The sequence below is a fragment of the Lithobates pipiens genome, unplaced genomic scaffold, assembly GCF_037356315.1.
Source record: "Lithobates pipiens isolate NorthernLeopardFrog02 unplaced genomic scaffold, aLitPip1_a1.2 Scaffold_18, whole genome shotgun sequence".
In the NCBI taxonomy this organism is placed as follows: domain Eukaryota; kingdom Metazoa; phylum Chordata; class Amphibia; order Anura; family Ranidae; genus Lithobates; species Lithobates pipiens.
In genome coordinates this window covers 482,940,287-482,940,744 of record NW_027507758.1, presented here as the reverse complement: position 1 = coordinate 482,940,744, position 458 = coordinate 482,940,287, and positions in this window count along the sequence as shown.

Below are 458 nucleotides of genomic sequence, written 5' to 3'. Positions count from 1 at the left end.
TCTCTACATTGTTGGATAGGTTTCGGCCTGTCCGAGAACAACATTTTGTACACAACGGACAGAGGCTTTTTCAGGTCCTCCGTCCGCAGCACAATTTCCAGAGGTGACACTCCCAACTGCAAAGTCCCAGGACCGAACTGAGAGAGAAAAGCGTGCCGCAACTGTAGGTACCGAAAAAAATACCAATTGGGAAGATCATGTTGCACCTTAAGCTGATCAAACGTCAAAAGCTGCCCCCCTCCCACCACATGCTTAAGCTGTTTAACACCTACCCTGGCCCATATCACCGGATCCGGTATGTCCCCAAAATGGGACAATTTAGGATTGAACCATAGAGGAGTGTCAGGAGACCAACTCCCTTCTGGCTGTTTCATTAAAGCGGGAGTCCACTGTCTGGAAGTTTTTTTTTTGTTAGGAGTATCACAAGCAATAACAGTACTAAACTAAGCACTCACTTC